The sequence below is a fragment of the Bubalus kerabau genome, chromosome 4 (assembly GCF_029407905.1).
Source record: "Bubalus kerabau isolate K-KA32 ecotype Philippines breed swamp buffalo chromosome 4, PCC_UOA_SB_1v2, whole genome shotgun sequence".
NCBI lineage: Eukaryota > Metazoa > Chordata > Mammalia > Artiodactyla > Bovidae > Bubalus > Bubalus kerabau.
Window position 1 is genome coordinate 70,027,209 of NC_073627.1, and position 14,745 is coordinate 70,041,953.

The 14,745-nt window shown below is 37.7% G+C and overlaps 1 protein-coding gene across 1 annotated transcript in view; it reads left to right on the forward strand.

Moving 5' to 3' along the window:
* The window catches only part of GALNTL6 (polypeptide N-acetylgalactosaminyltransferase like 6), a 1,496,936-nt gene that overhangs the window by 662,050 nt on the left and 820,141 nt on the right, over positions 1-14,745 (forward strand). The gene's annotated exons all lie outside the window — the stretch shown is intronic.

Here is a 14,745-nt window from a genome sequence, read left to right on the forward strand (position 1 = left end):
CATTGCATTTCTATTGTGAATTAGGTAGGTGTTGGCAGAATGTCTTAAGTTCTATCTTCAGCTTTAGAAAAAACTGTGAAATATGGTGAGTACATATGAATGGTGATATATTCCAGTAGAACCGTAAAACCTGTTCCCATTTCTGAAAAAGATCTGCTCTGTTGTTTACTAGCAAGATGGTTTCTCCAGGCTGTGCTTCTGTTATTTCATAAATACTGGAAATGGTAAGTAACACAAAGAAATATTTTGACTTGGCGATTTTAGCTATTTTATTGTATCTGAACAATAACAGCAAAAAGGCCTGGAGTGCAGAGTATTAGAAAATTTAGCATTGTTTTACTGTTTTTTTACTATTCTGATGAACACAATTTGTTTTGTAAGTCAGGGGAATATGATAATAGAAAGTTTCTTGAGTTTAGGATTTGATAAATCATATTTGCTCTAAATACAGGAATTGTTAATATTACAGGATAAGTAAAATCTTTCTATCTTGGCTGATGGACAGGCAGAAACTTTTTCTAAAGATATTCATCTACCTTCTGTTTCTTTGTATGAAGGAGTTTGGTTTAACTATACTGTGTGTGTTTAAGAATGGCAGTAAACAAGTTTATTTTTCCTATGTCTTACAAGAGAATGCATCTTGAGTTTCTATGAATTAATTGCAGTTTGGGAAATTTCATTTGCACACAGAAAACTATTCTTCATAGTACTTAAAAATTCTATAAAAGTAAAACCGCTTGGTGTGTTAGCTTTGAGGTTTCTGTAATGTTTTTGTCTGCAATGATTCACTTCAAATACTGATTCAGGATTCGTGGTCTATTTGTATGTGTTGCAGTTTATGTGACAAAAGAAAGTTGTCTGTTGTTCTGTTAAATACTAAACTACCAACTTGGTAATTCAGGTTGATTTCAAAGTACCTTTTGCCTTGCATTTCTTAGGTAAATATGTGTTAAATAAGTATCTAAGAATTACTTAAAATTAAATGCAGTCATTAAAATTAATTTAAATAACACAGAAGCTTCTTTTTTTATTTTAATTGAGGCTACTTGTTTCAAAATGGTCATTATTACCTCAGGCTAAAAATGCACATTTCATGTGTTAAATCTAAAACTTTGCTTTTAAATAAAAGAATGAAAAAGGGAGTAAAGATCTGGGATGGTAGGTACCTCACCAAATAAATGGTATTTTTTGGTTGACTGGTACCAAGAGAAATAAGACAGTGTATCTGTAGAGAATTTCCTACATAATTAGCTTTGTCTTGGTAAAGTATGTCCAACAACAGAATTTTGACCTGAGGATAATAGAGAGGAGACACTCGCTAGCAGCAAATCATGGCTTGTAGAGCATTTTTTTGTTGAACATTTCTCAAAGGTGCTTTCCAATGGAAAGTCCTTGAAGAGGGAGAAAAGAGTGGTCTTGATTTTTGAATCTCTCTGTAGTAGCGACTCCGATGGCCAATCCCTTCTACAGAGCATGTTCCTGGAAAAGAAGTGTGTTCAGAATGGTCAATGTCGTTGCTTTTCATGAAGTGAAACAACACAAATAGTATTAGCTGGGAGTGTGGTGGTGATTTTGACTTTCCTAGCAGACGTTTTTAAGGAGAATCATTATGTTGCAGAAAGGGGGACCCCTTCCAAGGTCTGAAACTGGGCTCTTGTCTAACACTCGGAAATAAATAGTCCGAGGAACCCATGTGCTGATAAAGCAAGAGATTTTATTGGGAAAGGGCGCCCAGGGGCTAGGGGGGGTGTGAGGGGAAGCAGTAGGGTAAGGAGAACTGCTCTGCTACAGTGGCTTGCAGTCTTGGGCTTTATGGTGATGGGATTAGTTTCCGGGTTGTCCTTAGCCAATCATTCTGACTCAGAGTCCTTCCCGGTGGTGCACGCCTTGTTTGGCCAAGATGGATGCCAGCAAGAAGGATTCTGGGAGGCGGTCAGACGTGCGGGGTCTCTCTTTAACCTTTCCCTAACTCTTCTGGTTGGTGGTGGCTTTTTCGTTCCATGTTCCTTAGCAAGCCCTCCTGTGGTAAGATAACTCGGGTACATGGTTACTGTGCTGCCTGGCGGTTTCAGTCAGTGTGCTTCCCCTAACAATGATTGTAATGCTTTCGTACACCTTTCCTTTAGTTATTCTATTTCTGGGAGTGATCAAGTGGAAGTATTATTTTATAATCATTAAATTTTCAAAAGGGGAAGTTTTAGGAAATATTGCTTTTCATTTCACAAGTCTGATGATACGTGTAGGAGTAAACTTTGAAAGACATGATAAAAATACCTTAATAATATTTTATATTATATCATAATTCTAAAGGTTATGACATAGGAGAGACCTTCCTTTCAAATTGTTGTTTCAGGTTACAGAATCCCATCTGATAGAATGTCAGGGTTCATGGCCATCCCTGGTGTATAGAATAGGAGAAACCTTCCTTTCAAATTTTTGTTTCCCATTACAGAATCTCATCTGATAAAATATTGGTGTTTAAAAGCATCACTGTCACTTTCTGAATTGTGGGAAATCTAGAAAATCAACATAATAAACACAGGTTAGAATCCTCATGCTGACAATGAACTGTATGATTTGGGGTAAATGAACCTCTTGGTGTCTCAAATTTCTTTAACAAATGTGGATAAATGAAGCTTAGTTATCTAAGCTATCCAGGGAGGCTATGATGGAGACCTCCTTGGCTGATACAGGAACTGTGCTCCATAGGAGAGCAACTGTTTTCAGTTTCTGGCTACTCCTCAACAAATACTGTCCTGAAAAACAGCATCAATATTCTCCATGCTTTTGTGAGGCAATCCTCTCAATTTAATCAAATCATTTTTACAAGATTGAATCAGTCAATCATTCTGTCTATCTGTCCATCCATCCACCCACACATCTATCTGTCCCCCTGCCATCCCCAGGTGCAATCAAAGTCCTACTTCCATAGAAGGCATATGAAGGCAAATTGTAGTCATTTATAACATGGTAGAAAAATTAGTACTGCATTAACATTAAAAAAAAAAAACAGTTTTACCAATAAGCAGGTAGTTTTACACATATTGAAGAAAAAAATATAAATTTTAGAATTTCAACACAAAGAGGATAAATAGAGCATATTATCTTCCTAAATTATGTCTGTGATCTTAATGTTCATCAAAACTCATTCAGGACTGTTTTTACTATTAGAAGAGGAGGAAGATATCCCCAGCCATCTCATATTTACAGAGCCTCAAAGACAAAGAAGTTTTCCCTGTTTATTAGTTAGATATGATTTATATCCATATTTTTAAAAGCTATTATACTTTATGATTTTTTTGGTATAACTCAGAAATCAGAAGGTTTTTTTCCCCATCAATTCTTTAAAAATCAAATATTCTAGACAAATTATAAAGTACAAGAAAATATAGGGGATATTTTGTTCTCCTTCAAGCCACTATGGAGAACAGTGTGGAGATTCCTTAAAAAACTGGAAATAGAACCGCCTTATGATCCAACAATCCCACTGCTGGGCATACACACTGAGGAAACCAGAAGGGAAAGAGACACGTGTACTCCAATGTTCATCGCAGCACTGATTATAATAGCCAGGACATGGAAGCAACCTAGATGTCCATCAGCAGAGGAATGGATAAGAAAGCTATGGTACATATACACAAAGGAGTATTACTCAGCCATTAAAAAGAATACATTTGAATCAGTTCTAATGAGGTGGATGAAACTGGAGCCTATTATACAGAGTGAAGTAAGCCAGAAAGAAAAACACCAATACAGTATACTAATGCATATATATGGAATTTAGAAAGATGGTAACAATAACCCTGTGTACGAGACAGCAAAAGAGACACTGATGTATAGAACAGTCTTATGGACTCTGTGGGAGAGGGAGAGGGTGGGGAGATTTGGGAGAATGGCATTGAAACATGTAAAATATCATGTATGAAACGAGTTGCCAGTCCAGGTTCGATGCACGATACTGGATGCTTGGGGCTGGTGCACTGGGACGACCCAGAGGGATGGTATGGGGAGGGAGAAGGGAGGAGGGTTCAGGGTGGGGAACACATGTATACCTGTGGCAGATTCATTTTGATATTTGGCAAAACTAATACAATTATGTAAAGTTTAAAAATAAAATAAAATTTAAAAAGAAAAAAAAATGAAAGCAAAAAAAAGAAAAAAAAAAAGAGAGATTATTTCTGAAACATTACACTTCATGTTTATTTTCAGAAATACATTCTAGCTCCAGGTCTGTTTAGTATGCATTTTAACACCTTTGCCCTACAGCTCTTCTGATTCTCTAATGTCCTTTAGCTATAGGTGATAATATTTTGGTAAGACTTAATCAAACATTACTGCTTTCTATTTTATGTCTTCCAGGTCAATAGAACAGCTACATCTGAAAAAACAGAGCCAACATGGTAGCCATGTTAATAGCATGACTGTAATATCCCTTGAAATTCATAGTTCCAGAATCATTCTGATTGTGAATTCTTTAAAACTGGTTTCATAGCAATAGAGAAAAATGATAAAGTATTTTCAAACTATAGAATTGTTATAAATATTGCAAAGTGATTTTTAAAAATCAGCTTGGATTTATCCAGTTGACCTAGTTATCAAAATGCTTAAAAAAAAAAAAAAAGGAACATGTGAGCACGTCTTGGTTTAGATATTTTCTGCTGTGGGCTTGGTAAACAGACTATTGTTTTAGCCTCAGAATGTAAGCCTGCTGTCTATAAAATCAGGAAGGTGTAGGCCTGCAGGTAAAATTTCAAAGCCAGCACAGTTTTTGCTGTCTGAAGCTCACCAAAGTTAGCATTTTTTTTTCTAGTAAGTTCTCAGAAATACATTTAACAACTTAACTTGAAGCCTCTAACGAGGCTTCATGATGACTTTAAAGCAGGACTAATCCTAGGCTTATCTCCAAATTCCAGGCAACCTTTGCGGCATTTACATGGAAAATGTTGAAATGTGTGAACAAAGCTGCAGCTTAGCCTCAGAGACGGGGCATATTTGAACCTGACAATTCTCTAAACTTGGTGCGCTTAGATGAATTCAAGTTCAAACCAAGGGACCTCGCAGGACAGTTGCTGACACATTTCCTTTAACACAGGTGGGGGCAGGGGTGGGGCGCTGCTGTGCCTGGACATTGTGCACAGACACACATACATAGTTACACACACGTGTGCGCATGCACGCGTGAGCGCACGCACACACACACACACACTCACAGACACTCTGGTGCCTGCTTGTTTCAAACTTCCTGGACAGAAAAAGAAGGGAGCTGAGTGTTTGAGATTCACAAACACCTATCATTCTGCATATTCTAGTTAGAAAGAAAAGCAGAACCTTGAAACCATCCTTCCTATCTTAGCAAAATCAGCAACCTTAATGAAATCCAGTTTACTCTTCCCCAGAAAGCATAGGTCCTCACTCCTCAAAAAGTGTGGTCCTTGGACCCGCAACATCAGGATCACATTGAGACTTGTCATCCTGGCAGACCCCCAGGCTCCACCCAGACATACCAGAATCTTCATTCCATGTCACTGTTGTGAAAATCAAGGTTTCAGAATAACGGTCATGTGTCTCAGAACTGGGACTGACGCTTGTCATCCTGTCAGACCCCCAGGCTCCACCCGGACATACCAGAATCTTCATTCCAACAAAATCTACATGTCACTGTTGTGAAAATCAAGGTTTCAGAATATCGGTCATGTGTCTCAGAACTGGGACTAATGCTTCAGTGAGTAATATAACTGCATAAATATCTTACAAAACCTTCTGTTTCTTATCCATACTATTATGACATACATTTTTCTATTTGTTCTTATTATTTAGCATTTAATTGATGGTGGATTTATAAATTTATAATGGGACATTTGGGATGGGAATTCTATAGTATTACATCTACATTATTTTATGGAACATTTGTGAGTACATTTATTTGAAAAAATGTTGAAATTTTCACAAATCTGTAGACATTTACTCTGCCTTCTTATGGACTCATTTTACAACAATTTTATGTTGAATGTCAGGTTACTGCTGTTATTCCTCCCCAGCCAGAGTTCATTCTTTGTTAACACATATGCCTTCCAATATTTTGCAGGTCTATTTTGCTTTGAAGCCATTTAAAAATTTTATTGTCAAATTCAGATACCATATGTATGTGTATAGCCACACATACACACACATGCAGTTTCTTTAAGGTCCCTATTACCATCAAAATCTTAGATTCTTAACATAGATAAAAGTGTCTATAAATCTTTAAAATATTGAAAATGTTTAAGTCATTTTACAAATGGTATTGACAAGTCTTGAATTCTTGAATTTCAAATTCTATTTTACTTAAATACTCTTTTATACCATTAAGGAAAGTTGCCATAATCAGACAAATCAGTAGGCACAAGTTTTACAACTATTCAAAGTTGAAAGATATCATCGGCATGAGAAGATTGTAAAATAGATGAAAAATGGTAATGCACTTCTATTTTACATAATAAGACACTAACATTAAGTGCATATAAACATTCAGAGATGACAGTCAACAAAAATGCATGTGTGCTGGTTTTCTGTCAAATAGTCTACGAGACTGCAAGACAAGCCATTTTTATGTCTCAGATTTATTGAGCGCCAGTCACGGTAAATGAATCTTGAAATTGTTTCGATTTATTATTCAGATTTTAAGTTGAAAGGTAATTGCATTTTAAAGTCAAAATATAATATTAAAAGCTAATAAGTAGCAGGAACTGAGAAAATGTTATAAAATTCAATTGCATTCTTTTCTATTTAGAAATTTGTTATCATCTGCTATAGAAGTGAAAGAAAGAATATTGATTTCTGATATTTGCATATCATGCCATATAATGACAGTTCTGTTTTAGTGATTATTTAGCATTTATCACTGGAAGTGTGTCCAGAATGTAGAGGGGTACTGTTTTCTGGGGCATGAATATGAATGTAGATCAGTTGCATGTTATCAGTATCAGAGGAAAACCAGCATGGCAATTTCTAAAGAGTTGTCCTGTTCACTAAGTTGTGTCCAACTCTTTGTGACCCCATGGACTACAGCACGCCAGGCTCCTCTGTCCTCTATCTCCTGGAATTTGCTCAAACTAATATTCATTGAGTCCATATTGTCATCCGACCATCTTATCCTCTGTCGTACCCTTCTCCTCCTGCCTTCAATGTTTCCCAGCATCAGCGTCTAAAGGGTGTGTTTTGGAAATTCTAAAACACAAAATCAAGTCATAAAAATGTCTATTTGTATTCATAAAATAAGAGTACTACTCATCAGTGGCAGAATATGCTTCAATATAATCTGTCTTGAAAGACAAAGCACTCGTAGGATTTCTCATCCTCTTTGTTGTTCAGTTGTTGAGCCGTGTCTGCCTCTCTGCACCTACATGGCCTGCAGCATGCCAGGCTTCCCTGTCCTTCAGTATCTCCCAGAGCTTGCTCGAACTCATGTGCATCAAGTGGGTGATGCCATGCAACCATCTCATCCTCTGTCACCCTCTTCTCCTCCTGCTCTCAGTCTTTCCCAGTATCAGGGTCTTTTCCAATGAGTCAGCTCTTCACATCAGGTGACCAAAGTGTTTGAAGCTTCAGCATCAGTTCTTCCAATGAATATTCAGAGTTGATTTCTTTTAGGATTGACTGGTTTTATCTCCTTGCAGTCCAAGAGACTCTTGAGAGTCTTCTCCAACACCACAATTCAAAAACATCAATTCTTTGGCACACAGCCTTCTTTATGACCCAACTCTCACATCCATACATGACTCCTGGAGAAATCATAGCTTTGACTACAAGAATGGCCAAGTGATGCCTCTGCTTTTTAATATGATATCTAGGTTTGTCATAGCTTTCCTTCCAAGGAGCAAGTCTCTCTCTTTCTCTTTCCTTTAAATTAAAATACAGTCTCACATGATATAAATGTCTATGTAAACTAAGGACATATCTGACACATTAATGAGAGGTATGTGTCCTTGCCGAGCCCCATCTTTATTGTAAAATTCAGACTAGCATCTTGGTGCTCTCTTTTCTTCGGTAGAGCAAGTAAATAACCCCTCCAGCTTTGGGGATTTTTCCTGAGGGTTACAAATGCTCATGAGGATCACGACCCTCATGATGACCATTGGAATGCTTTCTTTACTCAGATAGAGACAAATTATTTTAAGTAGGTACTTATTTTGCAGATGAGGATACTATAAAGGCATGTGTTATTCTTGATGAATTGGTTCATGAATTAGTCTTTATATGACTGGCACTAGAAGATTCAAACTGGTTTTAGAAAAGGCAGAGGAGCCAGAGATCAAATTGCAAACATCTGCTGAATCATCAAAAAAGCAAGAAAGTTCCAGAAAAAACATCTATTTCTGCTTTATTGACTATACTAAAGCCTTTGACTGTGTGGATCACAACAAACTTTGAATTCTGAAAGAGATGGGAATACCACACCACCTGACCTTCCTCTTGAGAAACCTAGATGCAGGTCAGCAAGCAACAGTTTGAACATGGAACAACAGACTGGGTCCAAATAGGAAAAGGAGTACATCAAGGCTGTATATTATCACTCTGCTTATTTAACATCTATGCAGAGTACATCATGAGAAATGCTGGACTGGATGAAGCACAAGCTGGAATCAAGATTGCCAGGAGAAATATCAATAACCTCAGATATGCAGATGACACAACCCTTATGGCAGAAAGTGAAGAAGAACTAAAGAACCTCTTGATGAAAGTGAAAGAAGAGAGTGAAAAAGTTGGTTAAAGCTCAGCATTCACTAAGATCATGGCATCCAGTTCCATCCCTTCATGGCAAATAGATGGGGAAACAGTGGAATCAGTGACAGACTTAATTTTTCTGGGCTCCAAAATTACTGCAGATGGTGACTGCAGCCATGAAATTAAAAGATGCTTACTCCTTGGAAGGAAAGTTATGGCCAATCTAGATAGCATATTGAAAAGCAGAGACACTACTTTGCCAACAAAGGTCCATCTAGTCAAGGCTATGGTTTTTCCAGTGGTCATGTATGGATGTTTGAGTTTGACTGTGAAGAGAGCTGAGCACCAAAGGATTGATGCTTTTGAACTGTGGTGTTGGAGAAGACTCTTGAGAGTCCCTTAGACTGCAAGGAGATCCAACCAGTCCATCCTAAAGGAGATCAGTCCTGGGTGTTCATTGGAAGAACTGATGTTGAAGCTGAAACGCCAATACTTTGGCCACCTGATGCGAAGAGCTGACTCATTTGAAAAGACCCTGATGCTGGGAAAGATTAAGGGCAGGAGGAGAAGGGGACAACAGATGCTGAGATGGTTGGATGGCATCACCGACTCAATGGACATGGGTTTGGGTGGACTCTGGGATTTGGTGATGGACAAGGAGGCCTGGCATGCTGAGGTTCCTGGGGTCACAAAGAGTCAGACTTGACTGAGCAACTGAACTGAAGTGAGAAGGTTCAGAACTTTGGGGATTACATTTGTCTGTCTTCTAAATAAAATCATAATATATCAAATTTGATGAAATTTATTTCAGTTCACTTTGAGTAAAACTTATATTTAACTGAATAAAAATAAATTTGCTGAGACTTTCATACTAATAGGCATTTTATGTAGTGTTAATTAAAAACTGTTTTTTAAATGTTCTAATGTAGAATTTGAGACTAGAGTGTCAGAATGGACCAGTTCTAGATGAATTTTGAGCACCAAAAATAAGTATCTTGGAAAACGTGTAATAGAATGAAGAGGCACACTTAAGTTTGATTGGCTAGTTGGGCTGTAGTTAGGTAACAAATATTAAAGCATATTTCACAGTTGAAAAATTTTATTATTGCTTTCTCTTTCTTTGTCACTTAAAATATTCTGTGTATTTAATTAATTGAAATAAATTAAAAAATAATGTAACTCCTGTGAGATCTTTAAAAATGCTATACAGAAAATATAGTCCATTTGAGATTTAAAAGTATTTGTATTTCCTCTATTCATTGGCTTTAAGCATTTAAAATTATTTTCATTTAAAATAATGATACATCTCATCTAATTGTCATTTTTATAACTAGCATTTTGCTCTTTCACAGTTTTATTATCTTCTTAATGTTAGTTTAAGGTGTATGAGATTGTCATTGTAGAACATTAATGTCATCTTTTCTAGAACATTAATATATAATTTTGTAAATCATTGTCAATTAATTGAACATTGTCATTTTTTGTAGAACATTAATATATAATTTAATGTATTTCAAATTTCATAGGGAACCATCTTAAAACCTCTCTCTGAACTGAATAATTATTTAGGGCTCATGTTTTAAATCAGGCCTTTTAAAGACAGAGAAGGGCAATTCCCACCCTCAGGCGGTGGGTGTGGGTAAGCCCCTCTAGCTTTCCAGTTGCTTTTTCTGGATGAAAAACTCCATGTGGGTGAATTAATATAGGTTTGGCAAAGAATAGGATGCTTCGTTTCAAAGCAAAGCTGCTGCAGCTCACTGATGTCACAAGGCATGATTTCCTCAAGAAAAAATTAATTGCACAATCCACTTTATGGCAGATTAAATCCCATTTATTTTCCTCGCAGACAGCTGTTTTGAGTAGGATTGTTACTCATTTGAAACCATTTTCTGGATCCTGGGCTTCAGGTCTTGGGTAGGAATGACTTTCTCTGATGAAATAAAAGCTTATATTGTATGATTATTCCCCTTGTCAGCAAACCTCAGCTAGTGAGCTTTAATAAAAAAATAAAAAAAAATTTGGTATTTAAAACAGTTCTTTTTTGATATCTCAATATCCCTCTGCTCTTGATTAAAAAAGAAAAGCTCAATGCATTGACACAGTGCAAAAAAACTGAAAATAATGCCTTCTTTATCTTGACTTATAACAGTTCCTTAGAAAATTATCAGTCTCTCATCACTCAAGGTTTTTGATGAGGTGGCAAGTTTTAGACATCAAATGCATCAATATATATGAAACACATTTTATCAAAATTCTCTAATAAAAATTAAATCATTTATGTCCACTAAGGAGCAATTCCACAGTGTTGCTATTGTTCATTCACACATTTGTGTCTGACTGTTTGCAACCCAATGGACTGCAGCACACCAGGCTTCCCTGTCCTTCACCATCTCCCAGAATTTGCTCAAATTCATCTCCATTGAGTCGGTGATGCTATCCAACCATCTCAACCTCTGTCGCCCCCTTCTCCTCCTGCACTCAAGAATCTTTTACAGTGAGTTGGTGAGTCTTTTACAGAAGAGTCTTTTACAGTGAGTCTTTGAATCAGGTGGCCAAAATATTGGTGCTTCAACTTCAGCCTCAGTCCTTCCAATGACCATTCAGTTTGTTTCTTTTTGGATTGACTGATTTGATCTCCTTGCTGTCCAAGGGACTCTCTAGAGTCCTCTCCAGCACCACGGTTTGAAAGCATCAATTCTTCAGTGCTCAGCCTTCTTTATGGTCCAGCTGTCTCATCTGTATATGACTACTGGAGAAAGCATAGCTCTGACTAGATGGTTGTTGGGAAAGTGATGTCTCTGCTTTTTAATACACTGTCTAGGTTTGTCATAGCTTTTCTTCCAAGAAGCAAGTGTCTTTTAATTTCAGACTGCAGGTAGGATCTTTGAGATGAAAGAAATGTCAGGGGATCTGGTACTTTTGTCTAAAACTTTACAAAATTTTATACATCTAAGTTTTACAGATGAGTAGTGGAGACTCAGGGAGGTGACATCCTAGGTCACACATGAGGGCAACTTTATATGCAGACATAAACGCTACATTAACCTCAAATGGATAATGTTTCTGCTTAGGGAGCCTGGATTCCTCTCCTCTGCAGTTTTCTCATATGTCTAATTCTGAGAAACTAGAATCATTCTGATAAGTACCTGTAATTTGATAAAGCTGTACTACAGTTACATAGACACTCTAGATAATTGAATCTAATTTATTATACATTTTCGCCTTAGGTTCAGGATCATGATAAAAACCATTTCACTTGTACACACACATAGTAGAATGGAGAATTTTTGAGAAAAATAATGACTCGAATGCACAAATCCCAGTGTCCAAAAGGCGTTATAGCCTTGCAGGAGGGCCAATCAGGTCTTTCCTCCTGGAGAAAAGAATGTTTCCAACACTGAGAGGGTCAAAAAGTGATAACATAGGTCTTAAAACATAGATATGCTTAATGTTGCTTCTCAGGATGATTCATAGTAGAATTTATTGAGGTAAGTGAATGGGCTCTAGGCTGGCCCTTGTAGATCATTTAAGTCTGCCTTCACTCTGGATATATTGTTTCGAATTTAGTCTGCCTCACTTCACAGAAACTAGGACACTCTTGAGATTGCTGCAGGGTAGGGAGAGGCTCACTGGTGTAAAATATTCCAGAAAATGAGAGTCTTTCTGGGACTGAGAAGCTGGTGGGGGTGGGGGTGGGGCGGCGGGGGTGGGGCGGCAGGGGTGGGGGTGGGGAGGATGCCTGAGCAAATATCTAGTATGAGATTGAATACTAATGAAAACATCCTTTTTTTTTTTTTTTTTTTTTTCCATTTTTCTGTTTTATCTCCTAAAACTCTGTGTGGAATATGTATCCACAAGCCACTTGAAAACCTAGTGGCTGCCTCATAGCCCAGAAAACTCTGACCCCTACATTGTAGTGGGACAGTGACTCAAGAAAGCTTAATTTTACACCTTGAATAAACTTGAACTCTGTAACTTATCATTTTGACTTTGCATATTTCTACAGGATAAATTGGGCTTCCCAGGTGGTATTAGTGGTAAAGAATTTTCTTGCCAGTTCAGGAGTCATAAGAGACAGGGGTTAGATCTCTGGATTGGATCCCCAAGATCCCCTTGGAGGAGGGCATGGCAACCCTCTGCAGTGTTCTTGCCTGGGGATATAGGAGCCTGGCAGGCTACAGTCCATAGGGTTGTAAAGAGTCAGACACGACTGAAGCCACTGAGCACAAGCACGCAGGATAAATTAAGGCTACCGCCAACATAATGGAGATAGACCACAAGTTTGAAATAACATTTAAGCAATTGATTTCTTTCAGATTGGGCACTTTTTTTTCTTTTAGTTTTGTTCACTTGAAACACTTAGAAAATAAATGAAAGGTTCTGTGGAGAAAAGCTATCTATTTATTTTACAGTACTGAGGATTATAAAATCATGGAGTCATTGGGACAGATAGAAATATAGCAAGCAGATAACAGCCTATGTGTGAAGAGTCTTGAATCCAAGTCTCAGCTCTGCCACTTCAGGTCTAGGGACCTTAGAAAGGATTGATGTACCCCTAGATTATAGAAACATCAAGCTATGATTTCACTATTTTTTCCCTTTCAAAAAAAATTATCTCTAAACTGAAAGGTTTGGAAAAATAAGTCACTTGCTATAGAGAGGAAGAGAGCAGGAAAATCCATGACCGCTTCAAATAAGCTCAAGCTTGAAGGTCTAAGTGATTGCCATGAGCTTGGAGAAATTATAAAATTTATCTTTTAACCGTGAAAAATCTTCATGAAATGATAATGAAGGAAATAACTTCCCGAGACTGGAGTCTGATAAATGCAGAGTTCCAAAGTTCAGTGCACTTGTTTATGATATTTTGGAAAAGTGTTTTTTTTAAAGGAATTGCAGCCATGCTTTTTAAGTAACACTGCTAGGCAGTAGTATTACTTAAAAGCTGGAGAAGACTCTTCAGAGTCCCCTGAACTGCAAGGAGATACTGCAGTCCATTCTAAAGGAAATCAGTCCTGAATGTTCATTGGAAGGACTAATACTGAAGCTGAAGCTCCAATACTTTGGCCACCTGATGCAAAGAACTGACTCATTGGAAAAGACCCTGATGCTGGGAAAGATTGAAGGCAGGAGGAGAAGGCTGAATAGGAGATGTCCTAATAAGATAAGTCTTGGTGTTATGCTAAGCTCCCTAGAATTCCTGAAACTGTCATTTTTGCTAGCCATAGTCTTTATGTTTTCCTTTACTTGAGGTCGCTATACCTCAGAATGAAGCCCTAAAGAGACCCAGACAGCTTGGCAGTCCTGGCATCCTACCTAAGACCATAGGTGACATGATCATCTTCTAAATTGTAATAGGTCCCTCATTGCATAAGAATTATGAATCAAAAGGAGAAGTCATTCTGATGGGCAAAGATTCCGGGAGGTAAAAACCAGACCTTCCTTCATTTAAATATCTGTAACTTGTTAGTAGCAATCAGTCAACCAATGGGAAACACTGAAAGCTCATCAGTGATGTTTTCTTAGCCACGCACTTTCTTTCTGCAGAAACGCTTTCTCGTACCTGGCAAGCAAGTAGGACTGATAAATAAGGTGCCCTTAATGATGACAACCTTGAGTTTAACCATCTGGTAATCTGGAAACTACATGCTCATCTGCAGTGACATGATGATTTCAATAGTGTAGAGTATAGTTTGAAGGGGGGAGGAGAAGGGGACAACAGAGGATGAGATGGTTGGATGGCATCACTGACTCAATGAACATGAGTTTGAGCAAGCTCTGGGAGTTGGTGATGGACAGGGAAGCCTGGCATGCCACAGTCCATGGGGTTGCAAAGAGTTGGACACAACTGAGCTACTGAACTAAACTGAACTGAACAGAAAGTATAGTTAATCAAATAAGGCCACATTGACTAGAGATCAGGGAACTGATGAATGATTCCAAAAATTGTATCATCCAGCATGGAGGAACCATGAAGGAGACTCCACTTAGGAAAACCTGGGGTCTGAAATGAAAAGGACTGTTGCACTTGACCTTATAACCTAC